The following is a 22,542-nucleotide window of genomic DNA, read 5'->3' as shown; positions in this document are numbered from 1 at the left end:
TAATAAATACATCAACAGTACGAGGTCAGCACCTTCACCCCGAATGCCAGGCATTGAACCCATTTTGATTATGCTGGACTGCATGGTATATATGAGTGCAAATATGCAGAACATATCAGTCCATATGTGGAATTTACAAAAAAAAAAAAGTGTTTGTAGAATCATTTACAGAGGTTTTTATAGGACTGCCAAAGTAAAACATTTTTTTTATTAGATGCGTCAATAATCTGAAAACATTGAAGACGAAAATTAAAATTACTCAGGTGGGTTAGTCATAGATAATATTGAATGGTTAGCCATCATATTTCTTCCTTAATTTCCTCAACTTCTCTATTTTCCTATTACTAGGGATCAGCTTCTGAGGGCACGAAATTTCGACCGAAACCCTGGATTGAGATGATTAACCAAACTTCTCTATTGGTTGGTATTTGGCGCAATAGTTTTTTAATAATCCGCCCCTTTCGTTATAAACGAAACAGCAGCTAAATTAATTTCCGGGCTTAATGTCTGAGAAAATATGATTTTTATTTTAATATCAGAATATAATTGACTGAAATTCATTTACGTACATTTACGAGGTTCAATGTTGTGAAGAGTTTTTGGAATTTCTGAATTTACATATAATGTCAAAAGCATATACTTTAAGCCAGGCCCAATATAGGTCAAAATATATTTCGTCGATATATTGATTCTTTGATATATATGTATATAGGTTAATATATTAAAGAATTTAGATATTGATTCAATTATGTTAACCATGCAAGGTTTCATTCACAAGGTTATGTTTCATTCACTTTTCCAACTTTTTTATCTATGGACTCTTTTACATATATTTGGAATACAATGGAATTATATTTATCTTATAATTATTTGAAACAATGGTTGAAGGGATTTAGTAGTAATTTCTTATTCCTTATACTTGAGTGAATCAAGTTTTGTGCGATCCTTATGAAACGGAGGAATGTTTGATGTCTCAAGGGCTCTTCCAATATCTTCCTCCAACTAAGTTCGATTATCTCTACCTTCTGTTCTGTATGCTGTCATAATTCTGAGGAATTTTCTTGAGTTAGCCATGTAGTAGGATCTTTGAAATCTATAATTAAATAATAATAAATAAACAAATCTATTCATTTATATAGGTAAAAATGTTACGTTCGTTCGTTACTTATCATAGTACTTTATTGATCTACTGTTATCAAAACGTTCGGTGCCGTGCTTGGAAAGTTTTTAACTATTGAAATCCGGGATTTGTCCAGTGGGACAGATGTTATGTTCAAAACTAAATTTTCCAAGCATATAATTTTAAATATGTACATTTTTTAAATTTTTTTATCTTGAATGATTCAATATGATCGGTAATGAAATTACCTAAACAAAAAAAAAAAGTAAGGCAAAAATTAATAATTGTTTTTTCATATGAATGCGCAATGGGACACAAAAATCGCTCGAGGTTCTTGATCGGTCATTGCTTGAGTTTATCATAAATATAAGACCTTGGGAACGTTTTTATATTGCTTGCATATTTCAGGCAACCATTACCTTTGATTCCCCGATCGGTAAAAGGGGATAAAATAAATCCCAAATAATGTTATAAATTATTATATTGCGCAATATCAACCAGTCGGGGTCTTGCAATAAATACATTGAACAGCAACGCCGTGGAAGCAACAATCTTAACAATCCTAATCCTATACCAACCGATATACCATTTCAATTTAAGAGATTTCAATTCCCTATTCGACAGGTATTTGCAATTACCACAAATACTGCTCAGAGCCAGTCTGTAAAATTGAATGGCATAGTTTTAGACTCGAACTGCTTCTCACATGAACAATTATGTGCTGCAAACGAGAAAATGTCTATATATATACACAGCCAATGGAACAACAAACAATATTTTTTATGCACAAGCAATGTGACATTAAACTTATAAAAAACATGTTCGTTCACTGTTTTTTCTTTTATGTTTAATGAGACCGAGCCAAAACAACGCGTGGCCAGGTAAAAATAGTCATTTCTATATATTTAAACATTTTTATGCGTGACAAAAATAAGCAATACGTGTTGGAGGATACCTATATAGCTTTTTTGGACTCGAGATGTCTCTCTCTTTTTTTTTTAGAACTAAGCACTTTATTTATTGATAAATATCGCAATCTGCTACAAACTTGAGTAATGAGTAATAGCGGTAATTGAACACATTCATACCAAAAATTAAAAATAAATACAAAACAAATAAAATCTCTATATGTACATAAACAGGAAATAAAATGAATACAATCAAACTAAGTAAAATAAATTATATACAATATCGACCCAAGGATCCCAGAGTTCACTCTGTCTCCACGCATGAGGGGTAGAACAGGCTTTTTGAGATCCCAGCGCAACCCTCTCACCGCGTAATTGGTAATGAGCCAGTGAAGGCTGAGTGCGCTAAAGCGAGATATCTCTAGAATGGTTTGTTGATGTTTACTCTCTTTTAATTATATTAACACAGTTTTAATCTTTCGAGGTACGACATACACAGCTTGAGCTACGATTTTAATTTATTACATTATTATACTTAATTTTATGTGTTGAATTATTTAGGATGTGATAGGATATATCATCTTTATTTGTTAGCCTTTTTTTTTTAATTATGGCTTGTGGCACTGCGGCCTATTGAGTTCAAAATCTGCTTTAGATTCATGAAATAAGATGTGATATATGGATTCAAGATCAATTTGATTTTTGCGTTCCCATTTTTAATTTCCAAAGGTTACTTCAGTAGAAATCAAGTTACATTGCAATGTTAAGATGACATTTAAGTTGTTAGAGATTATTAATTAAAGTGGATTATGAAAGGAGGAATAAAGTTTTATTCCATTCCTTTCCCTCCGCCCATCGTGCTAATGAGCTCATTCAATTTAGTGGTGTTTGAGCAGCTAAAATTTTATATAGAAAGGTCCACCCTTCACTATTTCATGTCCACTCTTTTGGGCCTCGCTGTATTTACAGTTTCTACGTGTATTTCGTCTGTAGTTGAATAGAGATTTTTTAAAATCTAATTCTGGCTGTTTTGCATTTCGCTACTACTAGATTTGAGTATGTACCATGTATAGATTTAATGAATACAATTGGAGGTTTGATATAAATTAAGTTGAAATTAAACAACTACGTGCATATTATAATTTTTATTCCTAGCTGCAAATTATATGACGATGTTTTAAAAAATATAAGCGAAACGATCAGCGTGTCATATCTTTGTTAATAATTGTTCGATTTCATTAAGTTTTATTTTTTCTGTTGTAAGTTTATTTCTCTATCAAATAATAGCTATAAAAACTAATTTAAATTAGTTTCAGAACTATATCATATGAAAGAAATGCATTTATTTTGAGTTACGCACAGTTAATGTTTAGTTTTGATCATATTTTTTTTTCTTGATAAATCCAGGATTTCAATAACTAAAAACCTTCCCAGGACGACACTGAACATTTTCAGCAAATAAACAGGGTGTTCATTGAATATGAACTTTTTAAGATTTTAAATAATTAACAAACTAACATTCAATTTTTATTTATATAGATTTGCTATTTAAATAAATGATTTGTTTTTCGTCCAATGAAATTAAATACTTCTTTTTTGAAATTTTTTGAACCAATGCCGAAAGAATATATTGTGTGTACTTCCTTTTCATATCAATAAAAATATTTTTTCTTCTCATTGGAATTATATAGCCTTGAAGTGGATGTAGAATTTATTTATTTATATTTTATGCTTGAATAATAATTATATGACTTCAGTTGATTCGTTCGGCTTCGCTTGAGATGAAAATTGCTCTTGAAGGGCTGCGAAGTGTGTTTTGATTCCTTTTTCCTTTTATACACAAAATTATTTTTCAATGGATTTCTTTTGAGATTGAAAACTGGATTCATTTGCGTCTAACCAACCCTTCATATTTTCCAGTTTTCTATTTTCAAAGCTGATCAAAGGCTAATATTTGTTCTCCCCGTTTTACTTATTGATTTAAACGAATAAATCTTAATATTCAAAAACTTTAATCTTAATTAATATTTAAACAAACAGATACTACTCATTGACTTAGTTATTTCAGTACCTCAAAAACGTCAATGTTTATTAAGGTGACATTTTTAATACATATTCCCATTATAAAATTTATATCTTGTATAGCAGCCCTGGGTGACAGACTCGATCAAAAGCTTGTTCTGCATCAAGAAAGACATCAACCACACGATGGCATAGCTGGATAGTGGAGTGTGGTGTTCGGAATCCTTGTTAACTTAATAATACATTATCAGAACGGAATCAGAACAAACATTAACACTTTCCTAGAGCTATTCATGACGAAAGAATCATTGGCTCGCTGTAAACTGCGTATGTAAGAGAGGTTGTGATAATTTATTATATCCAATGTCGTTTAGATGTACGGAATTATGAGATCCCACAGCTCCGTGTTCACCACAGTCAATCCCTAAATCATTGTTTTCTTTTAATTTTAAATATTAATAGTAATTTAATAAGAACACCTAGAGTAAACCTTAAAAAATTCATAATCGGTTAGTACTTATATAAATATATGGATGAAAATGAAAATGAAAAATAATTTATTGTTCTGGGACTAGATCCCTTTAGAACATTAATCACGTAATTGTATTCTTAAAATGACAGATATAGGCCAAAAACAATGTGGCCACACTTAATTAAAACTTATATTTAAATTGCATAGTCATACTAGACTTAGGAGACAGGAAACAGCTCGTCGATTCCGAGTATTAAAACATTTACTAGACAAACGGTCTAAACTTCCAATCCATTACAAAAGACTGATCTGCATGACTATTGTAAGGCCTATCTGGACATATGGAGTTGAGCTTTGGGGCTCCACTAAAACATCGAATTCCTCATGAATCTAATCCTTAAAACAAAACCCTTCGTAAAATCCTTAACGCTTCTTACTTCCTCACAAATCAATTCATCAATCAGAGCCTCAATTTTCCACATGTTGCCGATTTAACCAGAACCGGATACCAATCCTTCCATGATAAACTTCCCAACCACCCAAACCCACTTATTTCTAATCTGGCGTCTCATCTGAATACACATACCTATTAATCCTCCTAGAAAAGAAGATGGCCTCGAGATCTTCTCTTCTAGAAATGTTATTGGAGTTCTATCAATGGGTAGATTCTCCTCATGTTTGTATCATGTCCATTTAATTAAGAAAATTTACTCGTTGTATAATTTTTCATGCAGTTGTCAACAATAAATAAATTAAAAAAAAAAAAAAAATACATTGATTTCATATTCATTATTTTTTTTTTCTCTGGTTAGCTCTTATCTGCCAGTTGATTGTAAAAGTAAGTTATCAAATTTATTGCAAATAGTTGGTTTTAGTTGTATAGAATAATTTCTCAGAGCCAATTTTGTGTGAAATAGGTTGGGTATAGGTTAGTAAAATTGTACCTATGAGTTGTTTATTATAAGAACAAATTTCTGTGCCACCGTCGTATTGAAAAAGTGCGAGTTTTATGTTAGAATAACAATCGTCTGTGAAGATACCTGTAAACTTGAGATTGAATAGTGTGAGAAATGCACCGGTCCATTTCAGAAGTTAATTTTTTTTAATTTGCCCCTAAGGTTATCAAGATGAAATTGTGGAAAAACAAAAAGAAACTAGCGTATTTAATTGTGATTGTGTTGAGGAAACAGGCAATCCATAGATAATTGTAACAGGGCCAGGTGGTGTTAGAATAATAAGAAAACATTAAATATTAAACAAAATGATTCAGGAAAAATCATTAAAGCCCACATTTTTTAATGTATAACCTAAAAACCTATCTAAATTTTATTTCTATAATTTACAATTTGGAACGTTTTAGCTTTCACAAAGATTTTGAAATCAGTAGAAATAACTTCAACGTGGTCATACAAACAACAAAAAACTTGTGGGATGCCATGTGAAATTCAATTTAAGAATCTATGCTGTAATAAATATCATTGTGAAAAATATTTGGTATTAAAATTTATTTTTATTTAATCTTAAATTATTAGTTTTAGAACATTAAAATACATAGGTAATTTATGAAACTTTTTTCTCGGGAATATATCATATAAAATAATTCATACGAATCCACCAGGCAAAATTCCTTCCTGATGATCGACTACAAAACATATTCGATTCGAGAGCAAGCCCAAGCATCTATATTCGACCGGGACCAAAATCCCACGGGATGGTGTGGAGTCATCACGTATTCCTTCATCTAATTACGCGTGTAGCTCTATTTTCCGCCCACACTCTGGGTTCCGCAGACATTGGAATGCAACGGACTATTTCATCTGGGACTCCTTAGGGATATAAATTAGAAAATGGAGTCAGTATCTTGGAAGCTGATTGCCAAAATTTTGGTTAAGGGATTTTGCAAATGAAAAAACATTAAATTTGATATTTATTATCTGTATTTCTGGTTTACTCATCTTCGCTTTTATGTAGAGAAGACAAGTTAAATTTTTCATCTGAATTTATTTCACACTAGAAGGTTACTCTCGTATAAGGTATATTTGCGAAATCTCCTCCCTATTAATATCTTTATTTCATAAATTTTTCCATTAATGTTTTCATCAACAATCTTACATAAGTTTACCTCTTTATAAAATAAACATCTTTGTTTAAGCCGTGTATATTGTGTGTTTTTTTAATACATTATATCATATTATTTTTCTCATCAGTAATGACCTTGTAATTTTGGTATATATCTGTAATTTTATATTTTGTCCTTAATTAAAATGTATCATAATGTGCACTACTTGAAAGTATTTTAGTTTTACTTTAGCATAGAACAGGCCCAGCTGGCAATATAACGACAGCTAAGGGAAATATTGATTTTATTATGCGAAACAATATCCATGCCCACTCAAAGATGTTTTCTTTATAAAATGAACCTGTGCTATGTATACTGCTGTTCGGGATGCCAGGATAATCGCTGAAGGCAATTAGTCAAATATATATCTATATTTATTAACTAAGATTATTTGTGTCCTACAAATCTATTACTACTATTTAATTCCTTTCCAAAGGCTTTTTTTTGTTTACCAGCTTAACAATTGAATATCTTTATATTAAAAAATATTGTTACTATTGAAAATATATAATATACTAAGGGGTGGCATTGGGTAATATAATAGTATATAAACTATATCAAGGAACAAAGTATTTATTTACATTTATTATATGATTGTGATAAAATGAAATTATAAAATGATTATTTGATTCAGGTAAATATGGTTTGCAATAAAATATCGATTCCATTGTAACTTATTAATTACATATCTGTAATTAGCAGAATAGCTGCTGAGTTGGGTGATGCTTGTCGTGGTGTGTACATGCTTGTCGTGGTGTGTCGTGGTGTGTACATGCTTGTCGTGGTGTGTCGTCTTAACCTAAGGGATGGCGTTTTAGGTCTGATCCGCTCTTCTTAGGACTTCACCGCGTCGAACTGCTTCCTGCTCTCTCTTCGGTCTGTCCCTCTCTGTGCTTCTGTGTTCCGTGTTCTCTTCTGACCAGTTTCCCTCTCCTTCGTAGAGGCGTTACCTTTTCCGCTTCTTATTTCTCACTAGCTATCATTAGCCACACCCAAGATGAATACGTTACAAGGGACTACAAGTGCTTGGTCCAGGCGTTGTGTGTAAACTATAATTGATCTGCCTACCGAAAAAACCAGCAGGCGATACCTGTTTTAATAGATTTGCTCTGAAAGGTCCCTTTCATCTGTATAACCTTAACCAGCAGGGAAAAGTGTCCCTGTGTTGACAGGTGTCCTACCCGGGACAGGTATCAGCCCATATGGCAACGTTTTAATAATATGGCATGGGTTATTACATATCACCTGAATATGGGAAAAGAGTCATGAAACTATAACCTACAATAAAAAATCTAATTGTGAGGTTTTTCCAGGTGAAAATAACGATTATCGACATTACTTTGTTTATACTAATGATATAATATTTTAACAAATTATACAGGACTTCTTAAATAAGAGACAAGAAGAGATCGAACGGTCTCGGCTTTTTCCGAATTTAAATTTTTTTCTTTTTTCTCTATTTAATATTCATCAAATTCTTTAATATTTTATATGTATCCATTACTTATTATAGCTAACGATGAGGACTGATATATATTTCAAATAAGCGAAATTAAAGGTACTTAAGAGGAAGACGTTTTAAAAAATTGTCAGTTAAGGCCTGTTATTATGTTACCTCTCTAGTATTAAATCCTACATGAACTACCATGGAATGGTTTTCTTGAGAGAATACCGACAAAATTTGTAAAAACGATTCTCCATAGTGGCATCACTGGCATATATCCGCCATAAGTATGTGACATAAATTTCGTAAAACTTTTTGTTTTTTTTTTAGGCTGTTCACACACGGACCATTTAGCGAGTCATGGTTATTTGAACTGGGGGACTTTAAAGTGATAATTTATATGGAGAAATCGAATTAGAAATTTCGCACGATCGCATTACTATTCCTTAATATAAATTACATATATAGGTAACTATAATTAAAAATTTATAATATAAAGATATTAATTGGAAGGAATTTTACGAGAACAGGTAGTAAAATAACGTTCTGTTATATGAATAGTTTCTACTGGTTTTCTGTCTTAGATAAAAGCGTCGTATGTCACAGGAATGAGAGGTATAGTAGGAATTTTCATTTTTAATTCTTTAATTTAAATATTTTTTTAAACTGATAAATGACGTGGGAAACAGAGAATGGAATAAGAGCTTACAGCCTGTAGAGTGGCTACAAGCGGAAGGATGTAGAGTTAATAGTAAAATTTAAAAGTTTATTTAATTATATTTTTTTATTGTCTTATCATTTCCCTCTCATGTTTAATACTTCTAAAGCTTTGAATTCATCCATAATTTATCGGATCTCCTTTTATTTTCACATATATAAAATCCATCAGGAATTTATTGCTGGCCCATTTGAATTCTATGCTTCTGTTTATTAGAGGAGCTAGCGAGATAATAAAGCATTTTGTTTTATTTTGTTTGATTTAATTGCCATATAAAATATAAAAGCATCCTCGACAGTATAGACTTATGACTATTAATGAGTTTCCAATTTTATTGAAACGTATTATTTAAAAATTATGATCGGAGCTTCCCATGAAGATAGGTTTAATTTTTTATTGAAAATGTTGATTTTTAACATCAATTTGACAGATGTAAATTTAAATTTGTCAAAAAACCAAAAACCTTTTTGGCTATTACGTAAATTTAAAAGGCGTTTAATGAAATGTTTTTTCAGTAAGTAATATTATATCTTTGAATTCTGTCCAAGATCAAGTTTAGAAAGTCCCGCAACAAGTGAGTTGGAACAGTCTTGGTCTGAGGTTTAAAGTCTTTTCATTTATTTTTTATATATAAATACCAGAGTTGGTTATGATTTTTTTAATTACACCTTCAATTACATGTTTCAGTTTTACTGTAATTAAACTAAGATAACTGTTAAATATTCAGATACATCAAAAATGAGTAGTCTTGAAAATAATTACACTAAAGTAAGTGTAAGACAAAATTACAATTACTTCTTGATGCAAGGTAATTGCAATTACACATATAATTGCTTTACTGCAACTAAAGTTACAATTGCATGTAATTTAACTGATACGTGAATTCAATTATTCAGTTATGTTTCTTATGAGCAGATAACTTTAAGGTTAAAATAAAACAATACGCAATCGTGTCATCATAAAATCGATTTAATATTTATTTTAAGCACCTTTGAAAAAATAAAAATAAACCGTAATGTGTTAATAAATCTATATCCTAGCGCCTAATCTTAACTTAGATAACTTTCAAATTTTGAAGCCATTAAAAACAGTTTTTTCCGCTTTGGTGCTAAGTATTTGTAATTAAAATTACAATTGTTTGGGCCACTACATGGAATTGTAGGAAAAAATGACAATTATGTAAGAATTTACGCGTTAATTTTCAATTACTTTGACCCAGCTTGTAATTGTGGTTCTTCATTTACTATTAAAGTAGTTCACTAATTATTTATTATACAACAATTTATTACAAATTATTGTAATTGGAAAGTAATTTTAATTGCAATGAATTTTTGCACAACTGTGATAAATATCTCTCCTCTCATCTAGAAACTTAGGTCAAAATATTTCGTCTGCAAGCGGAATTTAAACGTAGCTAATGTAAACAAGAGAATATTTTTCGGATTTATCAGTAAATGTACATTGTATAACCTGTTATTTATAGAGGTTACCGAATTTCCCAAAATTTGCATCGGTAATTAAATTATGTTTGCTAGTTTTGTCATGTCTGTGTGGCGTGGGCAGGATTTTGTTTAAATCGACAATTAGACTGAACATTAACCCCTAAATCGGGCCAATGGCCATTTTGGCCTCTAGTAGCGAAACCAATTGGTTTACTAAGGCAAGGTATAACGAAGAATAGACAAAAACATGAATTTTATTATTTAATTTTCAACTCTTTGATTACATTATAAAATAAAGTTAGGAATTAGAGTCACATAAAAATAATTAATAATACTCATATTCAGTTTAACAAAGACATTGAATTATTTTAAACAAAATGTTGAATTTTTTTTTTTTTAGATTTCAATTGAATATAATTGTGTACGACCATGTTGGATTTTTATGTTTATATATTTGTTTAAATTTAAAATATTTACTATTTATTATAATGAGAGGAAATTACATGTAAGGTGAATGGGTAAATAATAGAAAAATGAATAATACAAAAATAAAATTAAAAACAAAAATATTTAAAAAAATGAAAATTAAAAAAGAAAACGATTAAATAACATAAATATTAAGAAAAAATAAATAAATCATGTTATTTACATGGATATGGATATCTATTATAAGAATGATATATTGTCTAACTAGTTTTATTATGCTATGAATGTAGCAACCAAATGCAGATAGAGACTGATTTTTGAATAAAAGTACAATTTAGTAAATGTCGTTAATTGAACAATACATTTTATTTTAAAATTTATTTATTGTAGATCGTTGTCTTTATTTTAGTTATTTGTTCCAAGGGAGTTAAAAATTGTCCACATACTGAAAGTAATTATCCAAGAAATGAGAAATATCTATGGTATAAATCCAAATATCTATGAAAATAAAATATGAAACATGGGCTTTGATTCCCTAAGCCCTTAGCCCTACGAACAACAACAATCCTATAAATATATTTAACATTTTTTTAATGTTTGTTACATATCAAATATTTAATAATTTATGATTTTAACTATATAATTGTTTATAACTCAATTTTGTAAAGAAGCGAAGTTTTCTAATCGGGAGGGTTCCCTTATCTTAAAGTATCCGGGGCCGCCAATTGTTTTAATATTACTCTGCATATAGCTAATTAAATATTAATCTGGGAAAGGTAGATGAAATTGATTTTCCAAGGCTAATTTTTTCCTTGGTATGAAAAAAGTATAATCTTATGTTTATGAAGATGGTTAAAGTTGGGGAGAGAAGGGGGCAGTCCGAAAATATCACAAATAATTTTAAAAACTTATTTATTAGTGCCAACTAGACTATGCTAGAATTTCTAGCCTTCATCAGGGCTAAAAACAAAAAACAAGATAACAACCAATGAATAAAAAGATATATAGAAAGATTGAAGTAAATAATTGTATAGAAGGAAAATAGATAAAATTAAAGTAAACAAAAAAGTGAGAACTAAAACAAATATATAGGTAGTTAAATGTGTAAGTAAGTAAGTGAAATAACATAATTAATGAAATGAAAATATTAAGTTATATAATGCAATGAAACAGCGACATATGAATATTTTAATTTAATATTAATAGTTTAAAAATTAAGTTATGGAAAAAACAAAGAGAAAGAAAATATATGTAACTAATGAAATATTTAAATAAATTGTTACTTTATGATATATTACTGTCCCATTCTTTTCGAGAAATGTTCCTTGATTTATTTTTAAGATTTATTGAACGTGTACTCGAATTTGATCGACAGGCTTTCCTTTTATTTCCAAATTTCGCCCTCATCACTTTGTTCAGAATAGGATGGTAACGAAGAAAATTTATGCTCACATTGGGGTATAAAAGAGCATTAAACCCAATAAAGAAATAATTAATTGGTATTTCTGTAACTAGTTTTTTTTATCTACAAAAGATACAAATTATTTCTTTTACTTATCTACTGCCTTTTAAAATAAAAGTGAGTGGATTAGCATAAGAATTAATGGTCTGTTACGGGTTTAATTGTCTTCGGAAGGAAATTGGACAATAATGATAAAAACATAAAATAATGAGGCAATGCACTAGTTCCTCCAACCTCTAATAGCATTATGGATTGCATAGGTCTAGATGAGTCTGTATTTTTTATCAGTGCCCTAGCACGTACACACACAATAACAGACACTCATTTATATTTCCATTTACCTATATTTGAAATATATAGTTAGGCAAAATATTCTTATCGAGATAAATTTCGAATCTGCGTTTTCAACAAAACGAAAACGGTAAATAATATACTCATTTGGAGGATATTATGACAGCTAAGTTTCATGTATCCAACCGGTAACTCCCGAGGTGGCAAACCTGAAATTCTGTTTCAGCTCTTCAAAAACATGCTGAATCGTTAAAACACCTATAATTGTTCTTGAAAATAGCCTCTACGAAACTTTGTTGTACGGGGTATTTTTATACTGGATCCCAGAGGCCGAATATTTAATGTGATTCACGTATTTTGTTAGAAATATTGTATAATTTTATTTAGAATATTTATCTCCGAGAAATTCTTAATGTTCTAGTTACATGCAAAAAAATGGGAAAAAAAAGTTCCGATTTTTTTTTTATATTCATTGTGAAACTGGTGGCTGGCGAGGTTTTAAATCTAAAATTCGTGTTACAATCGTTAAATCAAAGTTTTTTCTGTACGGAAAACCTTTGAAAAATAGAGATTGTAAGTCGTGCATAGTGTTTCTGATAAGACGAAAGTTGAACAGGCTCACGATGAAATTGTCTATTATTATAAAAAGCTCAAAATATATAATTTGTTTAAAAATTATTCCCGGGAGAGATTATAAAATTTACAATATACCTATATTATTATAAGAATGCCAATTTGGATATTCGTATTTTCTTTATAAGGCTTGGCTACAACATTCAATCCCTGCTTTTCCAAAATATAATAAATTCCAAAGTCATCAATATGACTTTCCATTATGATACAAATAAAAGGATAATGATTTTGTTTTCTTTATGCGTTGTAAATTTGGCCTAAAAGAAACACTTTTTCTCTCTTTGTAAACTACATTCCGGAACAGACACTCTGCCTACTGCGGTATATGAATTAGTTTTGGGAAATGATATCGAATTGTACAGAAGTCTACAATTGACCATTGACATGGAGGTTATGGGTTGATGAGCGACGCGCCTGCGCTCTAAGCCAGAGCCAACGGAAAGGACTAGAGCCGGGCCTTCAGTCTCTGCTCAAACACCGAGTGGAGGGTAGTGTCAGTCGGTGCTGTGAAAGATCGCGACTATTCTAACGATTTGTGACATGTTCTGTGTTGCCGCTTTGGACAGTCTCTAGGCCTCTGCGATCATCAGGAAGTCATGTCGTTCATCATACAGAGGACCAGGAACCGCATCCTTCATCTCTTCTTCATTCAAGCCGTCTTCCTCCTAAAAGGCAAGTGGAGTATAAATAAATAATATCTTGTAAAAATAAGGTTATTATAAATGAGGGTGAATGGAAAATTGATAGGGCGGGATGATACTTTTATTGTATTATTTAAATTTTGACAAAAAAAAAAAAAAATTAAAAACATAATAATTAAACTTGAATAAATTAACTTAATTAAAGCATCTATATTATATTCTATGACAATAAATACATAGGTAATAAATTCTTCTTAAAAAATAATTTGATTTACCTATATTGGACCTCAAAAATTGAGCTGGGACTTTTTTGGAACTACTTCATCATTATGCTGTCTGAGAGAATTAATTATAGGCTATAATAATTCATATTATTTCTATGAATTACATATGATTATCGAGTAATTATTACGAACATTTTTCTAAATAAACTCATGGATGAATGTTAAATCAAATGATAATCATATCTTATAGTAAAAACAATCATCGGTTGAGTTAAATTTTATATGAGGAAAATCACCAGATGAATTTTTAGACTCCTTTAATATCTAAGAACTAGAAAAGTGTAAAAGAAGACAGCATAAAATATAATATATTTTAAAATGAGGGAGCATTAACTATTCTGATATAAATCAACTATACAAAAAATGAACTAAATTTTTTTTATCAAGTTAAGTCAGCTCAAATTATTTTTTTAAATTACTATAAAATATTTAGTGATTTAAACTATCGCATTAAATATATTCAAATTTTCATGTATATTATCATTTCATTAGCGTTATTAAATTTCCGAATAACATTTCTTGTAGCTGCTGTAATAAAAATAGCGAAGGACGACACTTAACCTAACCCAAATAAGGTCACCTATAAAATTATGACGATAAAATAAGCTTATTTTATAGCTATAATATAAATTTGTCGTGAATTAAGACTTTTCCTTGAATTTCCTTTACCTGCTTAGTTCTTTATTCATTCAGTAATAATGTTTTCATATTGGATATGATAAAGGCATCGAAGCAGTTGGAGGTTGTGGGTGATATGTTTAATTTAGCAGTGGCCAATTAAGAAAAATGAGCAATTTGTTTTGCGCGAGAGTCGTAAAAATTGCTCATTTTTCTGTAATAATAATAAGTATAACATTTTTGCACTAAATTTTATGATTATGAAACTTAACAAACAAGTCGTGGTAATTGTTTAGAACGAACATATTGCGTTAGTTAAGAACGTTTATTTTTTGATATATTTAAATATAAATGGAATACATTCCATTATCACTTGGTTTCATCGACGAAAAAATAATGCATTTTAAACATACATAAATGAAGATTAAGGTTAACTGGATTGATTTTTAAAGTAAAAATTAAAAGAATTGATTCTTCTTGAGCCATTATTTCATTATCTGAATCGTCATTTAAAAGACGATTTTTTTTTATAATAAAAAAATAATAGTTCAGTTTATATTTTAACGAAAATTCATAAATAGATATTTATTAAATTTTATAAAAATAAATTAAAAAATGTATAGCAATTTTCAATTTCTAAATTTTTTTAAAAATATTTAATTAATAATAGATCTTCAAATAAATATTTTAAAACATTGTAGGTATTGTAAATTTTTATATATTTAAGAACATATTACCATTCATCGTAGTATTTTATAGAATAATGTTCTATATATTTTCCGTCAAATTTTAAGTTTTATCGCAAAAATCTTCTGATGTTTTCCAAAACTATATTGCTGAATCTGATGAGTCTTTGGTGAATTTATCTAAAGAAAAAAATATATTTCTAATAGCCAAAATACCGTAACAAAATAATTAAAAACTTTAGAATAACACTTTTAATATTTAGTAGAATGAATTAGTGTTATAAAACTTTCTTACCCTTGGTTAAAATAAGTAGCAGATAAACATGAAGGATCAGTATGATGTAATTTATAGTTAATTTATGAAGCAGCTGTTATTAACAATTTGAAGGTGATCGAAGTTGTATGTCAGAAAATGGCCGAAATTTACCAAGAGTTTTATACACTGTAGAACATCTTCAAGTTACGACTTAGGCTCCTTTTACCACCTTCCGTAATGTACCCATTAATCTACTCTTAAAAACAAATATTTTAGGAGAAGAACATTTTTTACTCCGTGTTAAACAATTAACCTATTTTGGACTATTTGATGACCCTTCCTAGAATGAGGCGATGCGTAATAAAATCTGTTTTACTTATTTTTTTTTTATAAATAGTTTTGGTAATAGTTTCTTCCCTGATTTCTTTAAAAAAAATTAAATCACATGTTATTTCTCTTTTTTTGGTAAATAGAAACCTTTTCATTTAGTGATAATTTAACATGAAAAAATAAATATAGTACTATAATTGTTAATTAAACAAATAAAAAGTTTTAAACTGGACTATTGGATAACAACGCCTCAATTATTATAAGACTGCATATTGATTTAGCCGACTAATATTAACATTTCTAGGGATTTCAATTCCCTAATTTATATTTTTGTTGTTTGGTGGTGATAGCACCTACATTAATATGTAAGAACTAAATTACATTTGGTTAAAAAACAAAATGTATTCTTAGAAATTATAAGGCTACAATATGCTATTGTATTTCAATAAAATATTAATGTTAAACCAGTTTAGCCCAGAAATCTCTAGGAATTCAATTCTGCAATATTTTTTAATTCGTGTATTTTTATTCTTGATTGAGAATATATCTATCGGTATCAACCACTTTATGATCTAATAAAACAAATTAGCAACATGCTATTTACAGTATCTGAGTTATTTTTATTATTGAATCTATAAAATTGTCGTTTAAAAAGTTATATATACTGTGTTAAAAACTGTATATATTTTTATTTTTGGTTTCAAATGATCTGACTACATAATCAGGATCGAATAAATCGAAGGTAAACAATATTTACTTTTCTATATATCTTATTGAGATGACTGGTTTAGTAATCTGTATCAAAACTACATTTTAATTAAACAAAAAGTCTACTACGCCATAGTCATCACACAATTTTCTCTTACTATCCTACATTCGTACCGAAATGGTGAGTAGGTTGGGGCCTTGGAGTAGATCTTGAAGTTATTGCAATTAGGTCCTAATACAATCGGGAAAGTCCGGCTTTTTTCGTTTGAATCAGATATTACTTTTTTTTCTTTATCTATTCATAACTTTTTTTAATATTTTGTATTTATCTATTGTTTATTATTGCTAATAATGGAAGCTGTTTAGTTTTTCAAAACAACAAAATTAAAGGTGTTTTAAAGGAATATTCGTTATTTAAGACTTGCCAGTCTGTTTTAATAAGATTAAAACCTAAATAATGATAATAAAGAAAATATAATTCTAAATTAACAAGGAGAGTTTAATCGAAATCGTTACGGACATTTTCAGGAAAATCGAAAAATCGATTGTATAAATTGGAACTTTTTATTGATTTTATCGAAAAAGTTGCTGCCACATCCCAAGTATATACCTGGCTAAATATGTAATTTCAGTTTTGAGTGACTTTTCATTTTTGAGCAAGGCTGTTCACTCACATTGACACACACAGAATATTTTGTGAGGCGAGGTTTTTTAGAATTTGGGGACCTGAAAACTTGAATCCGCCGAATACATGAATTTGAAATGTTTCAGGATCACAATACTTTTCCTTATTATATATTTTATATACACTATATAGTTTATAGGTAAGTGATAGTAATATTTGTCAAAAATTTCTAAGTTTTGAAACAATGGCAAATAGAAATAATATTATTAAATATTTTTTTGGAAATAAAAGCGTCCATAAATTATAAATCTGTGTAAAACGAAATTCAAATAATAAAGAAAGTACCATATCTTATCGAAAAATACCTTTTCGATGGAATCGTAACATTTTTAAAATAAAATATTTCTTCATTTATTAATATTAATTAAGTGTACATATCATTAAGGTACATTCAAATCAGTTATTTATAAGTTTTCATATTTGAAATTATTTTATCTCTTGACCACTAAGAGAGAGAAATGGTTTATTCACTATATACCATGCTGCCCAATTACATTGGGTTGCTACATTACACAGCATACAAATCAATCCATGATCAGACATATACACAATATATATATATTCACATGGTATATCTGTATATGTATATATATACATCATTGATTTTATTTTTTTTTTCTTTCGTTATCAATTTAACAATTTCATTACATTTCTATTCTCTCTATCTCACTCTCTCAGATTTTCCAATTCCAGTAATCCTCTATCCACGTCCGATCCGTTAAACAAATTAAACAAATTCATCATCAAACAGCAATGTGGTGTCAAACCAAAGACATATAATAGTCATCGCAGTAAATCAGTTTATACAAAGGAATACATCAATTTAAAAAAATAAATATATAAATTTAGGAAAAAAAAACAAAACAAATAGTCAGTTAAAATAAATATTTCAATGAATAGATAAGTTAAAAGTAATAATTTAATAAGTACATACATTAAATAAAAGAATTTTTTTTTTAGATAATATTGTATTTTTGTACCGTTAATTTAAGCAACTAGAAATTCAATCGCTATGAATGGAACAATGTGAAGATGTATTGAATGTTTATAATTCCTCTAAGGATAAAAAAAAAAATAAATAAAATAAAGCAATATTTAAGAGTAAAAATGCGATAGCTCAAGCTATTTTTATTCAAGATATTTCAGATAAATAAAAAATAATAGATATATAAAAATAATGTATTTTTCATTTTATATTTTATTAAAATTAAATGTTCCCTAAGTCTATGGTTCTTATGTTTAATTTTTTAGCTGTAGATAAAATGGCCTCATTAAGAGGATATACGACTGACCAAGAGAAGAACCAATTCCCGAAGTTAAGAGGATCGTTGCTGGTGGGTGGGAGGAGGGGTAAGTTAACCTGTTAACCGGGGATTAGCCAACCACTGAAAGTTATAGTCATTAGTGGCCGGGCAAATGGGCGGGAATTACACCAGGTACGGCCGGAGGGAAAAGGAAATGGGAGCTGGATCTTGGGGTGGAAAAATCTGTTCTGATAATTATTTGCACGACTTTGTACCACACAGCATGGACTGCTATCATGTGGTACTACTTATTTATATATATATTTTTTGTAATTAAATGAACTTTTCATCAAATAATTTTTCATTTTATTAATATTAGCTGATCTAGCTAAGATATGAAAACATTGAATTTAAAAACGTAAGTATTTATTTAAAACAATGAAAAAATGAAGACATTATTTCCGTTGTGCTTTATTAATTCAAGAATGAGATACCGTTGTTTTGCTTGTACAGTGGCACATTTGACAAAATAAAGAATTATTTTATTTTGTATTTGACTTATTTGTATATTTGACCTTGTGGTTACTTTTTGGTAACCCTACTGGCTTTGGGACAATCCATAGAAGGACCACATTAGAGAAACAAACGCCTGTCTATGATATTATCTTTGAAAAACTTCCATTTCAAAATAAAAAAAAATCTTTTTTTTGTAAGATGTGCGTGCCACTATTCAAGCAGAGCTACGATATGATTTTTTTCTTGGTGACAATTATAGTTACCGACTATTTTTTAACTAGTAAATTAAATTAAACAGTAAATGACGACCATTTCATTCCGTATGATCTCGCTGGTTTTTGAAATTTGCATCAAATTCGAAAAAAAATAATTAGTCATGAATCCGGTGATAATATATTATTTTTTTGGTGTCGGTGCCATGCTACGCCACAACCCATAGGTTTTTTTTATAAGTTCTTCGCTCAACTGATAGGTCTTGACGCACTAATAATTGACTAATGACGAGAGCTCCCTGATCTTAATTTTAAAAATATTTTGTTATTTTGTAGGTCAAATAAATATTCTTTTGTTTGTGTTAGTAATTTTCGTTTAAAATTTAATCAAATTATAACTCAATATTTTGTAATACTTTTCCTTAAAAGAAATTATTCTTCATCCCTAATTTTTAAGAAAAAGTTAAACATGTAAATAATAATACAATTGTCCAATGAACCAATATTTTTTACTAAATTTTTGACCTGTGGACGAAAATAGTTGGTAATGAAATGAACGTCTTATTATCTGAATGAACTACCGGTTAATTTTTAAAAAAATCGTCAAGCATATCCTCGTTTCCTCCTAAAATGGTTTAATCAAGGATTTTTTGATTCCACCAAAATATCGATACGATACATTATGGGAGAAATCGATATCCCTTATTATTGAATGCGATGTATTGATATTCCAATAAAATCAAATATCTCTTTTCGATTCAATACTATACCATGATAACTAAAAGTGATTCATCGAAAAATATAGGTAGTGGTAATAGTGGATGTAATTTTCTGCTATTACATAAATTCAAAATATCTCAAGGAAAAGAAGCGGTAGTAGTCACCAATCTCAGGTTCTAAGATTCTAGTGATCTTTAATAAAGAAAAAATTGAAATTTTTAAGTAAGCAATTACTTCATGCGGTATATGAGAAACTTCTCACAACATAATGCTCTGTTATGAAATAAGCGAAAAAGTGTTAATTTTAATATTAATTTTCCGTGGAAAGAAATAATTTTTAATATAAATTAGGTTGGGAAGAATTAATGAGTTACTTTAGTATAGAGTTTAGAGAGTTAAATGTTCCACCTTTTAAAATTAGTTAAAATCCGTTCCCCACAAATGAAAAATGTACATAAAACAACAGATTATTATTATTTGTAGAAAATTTATATTTTTGAAAAAATTGATGTCATTCTTAGTATTAAAAAAAAATATTCCAAATATAATTTGTATGTAATGAACGAACGACAATGTATCCATATAAAGAAAAAATAATATTATCAATTATTATACTGTTCCAGTTAATTTCAAATAATTATGTAACTTTTTTGTGAGTAAAATAATATATTTCTTTTTTTTTTGGTTCTTCACTGTTTTGAAATATTATTTATTTTTAGTGGTTCTTTTGAAACGTTCTGAAGTATTATTTTTTTCTTGCTAACTGAATATTTTTCGTGATTATTGTATAATATTTTATATTCTATTGTTATTTCTTTTTGTTTTTCTATTTATACACTTGTGTCTATTGATCACTTACTAAGCGGTTGGAGAAATGCCTGTTTTATTTATTTAAAAAAAAAAAGTAAGAAAGAAATTGATTTAGATATTGTATACTGGTGTGAATAGTTGTTCGTTTAGGTTTTCTACTGCTAATTATTTACTCAAGAATGAAGAATATATCGGTTAACCTACTTAAAAATAAACGCATTTATTCTATCTTTAAAATTACAACGGGATATAGGAGTCCTCCTTACTATGTTAAATAGAAAAGGAATAATAGAAATGGTGAAGTTATCAGTGAACATTCATAAAAAATAAGACGAATTGAAGTCGTTTTAAAATTAAAAAAAAACAAACTTCAGGATATCGGAAGAAATAAAGGTGGCAAACAACCCGATTTCATCCCTAATGGTTTTGGTAATTTATCACAATTTAAGATGTAAATGAGGAACAAATATTTATGGGGTTGAAACAGACAGTGACAATGGAAGACAGCTAGTGGGGCGATCCTAACACAATTAAGGCCGGGCCCCAAGTCGTTGTTATCTATTCAAATTACCGGTTGAAGGAGTTCTAGCGTTCCATGCTAATACCAGGACCACATTCGTATGCATTATGTATGGATTTCGTTACCAAAATCTCTTTATCTTCGAAATCTCTGATTACGAAAGTATCGGTCACCACGCCCTTAGTGCCGTAAAATAACATTCGCGCTTGTGTTCTAAAGTTTGCGGAAACGATGCAAAATTATTTGTCTAAGTCTTAGTTAATATCACCATTGTTTTTATACTCCTAAGAGCAGTTAAATGTAATTCTTTCATAGGGTTATCTGTTGAGACATTCTCTTTTAGAGAAACTTCCCACTTGTGAATTAAATAATAAATAGAAAAAATATTTAACGTAGAGTTATATAATGTAAAATAAACGTGTAATAGACATTCATACTTTTGTTTAATATAACGGTGAAGGAAGTAATGATCTGCAATATTCTCTTTCACATTAGGATGATTCTATCACAAATTGAACTTTTTAGCTTAAAAATAATTGCGGTTCCAATCAAACTTTTTAAAAATTATTTTTTTATGAGAGCAAGTTACCTATTAAGGTGTTTAATGGGTAACAAACTGTTTAATACCTTACCCTAAAAAAGTCACATATTCCTATGTGATAACAATCCCTTCTGGCATCAACCAAACGGATCGAAATTTTAGAGGACCCAGTTGGTGATGACAAATGATAACTTTTAGGTTTTGATTCTTATATTTCTTTGAAACATATCATTTTCATATTTTTTTCTCTTAATTTTTATTAGATTTTTTTTCGGTGCTTGGATGTTATATTTATCTAAAACAAGTACAAAAAAATTACTATTGTCGTTGTTATTTAAAATATCCTCAACGCATTTTTTTTTATTTAAAAACTTTATTATCTTTCTAAATAAATAGAGGATAAATACTAGAGACTAACGATGGATAGCCGACTGAATTTGAAAAAAAACACTGAATCACTAACTTTTTTATTTCGACGACTGCTACATTATAAGAATAAATTATTACTTCCTAACAGACATAAAATATACATCATGCTGGTCAGACCTATATGGACTTAAGAGACTCAAGTGTGTGGCTCCTGAAAATAATCCCTCATCCCCTCTTTTAATAGAAATTCCTCCGATATATCACTCATAATCCCTTTTTAATCATAAACAAATCATTACACAAAGACGAAATACCATTTGTGATTGACATAATAATAAAAAAAAA

This window comes from Halyomorpha halys, unplaced genomic scaffold (assembly GCF_000696795.3).
Source record: "Halyomorpha halys isolate HHAL.00 unplaced genomic scaffold, Hhal_1.1 Scaffold212.1, whole genome shotgun sequence".
In the NCBI taxonomy this organism is placed as follows: Eukaryota; Metazoa; Arthropoda; class Insecta; order Hemiptera; family Pentatomidae; genus Halyomorpha; species Halyomorpha halys.
The sequence above is the reverse complement of the archived record's forward strand: the minus strand, read 5'-3'. Positions refer to the sequence as shown.